We start from the raw sequence: 328 nt of genomic DNA on the forward strand, positions 1-328 counted from the left end.
AGCCATCTGTCATCCTGGCTCGGAAGGCTGATGGCGCAGTCGTTCATCTTCTGAGTCCTGGCTGTGGATCTGCAATTTCTCGCTCGAGCCGAAGTAATGCAGACATCTGGAAATAGAGAAAATAATTTGTTCTTATTATATTTTTTCTTTTTATATTTTTTCTTGTTTTTTCTTATTATACTTACCGGTCAGAAATATTTCTTAACCTTTTTCCCAGTAAGTTGCGATCTCACGAGACGGGACAGATCTTTTATCCACGCAAAGTGGCCTACACCATCGTTGCGTGGATCTTGTAGATACAGCACGTTCACGTGCTTGTCCCTCTTGT

The sequence above is a fragment of the Trachymyrmex cornetzi genome, unplaced genomic scaffold (genome assembly GCF_001594075.2).
Source record: "Trachymyrmex cornetzi isolate Tcor2-1 unplaced genomic scaffold, Tcor1.1 scaffold1610, whole genome shotgun sequence".
In the NCBI taxonomy this organism is placed as follows: Eukaryota; Metazoa; Arthropoda; class Insecta; order Hymenoptera; family Formicidae; genus Trachymyrmex; species Trachymyrmex cornetzi.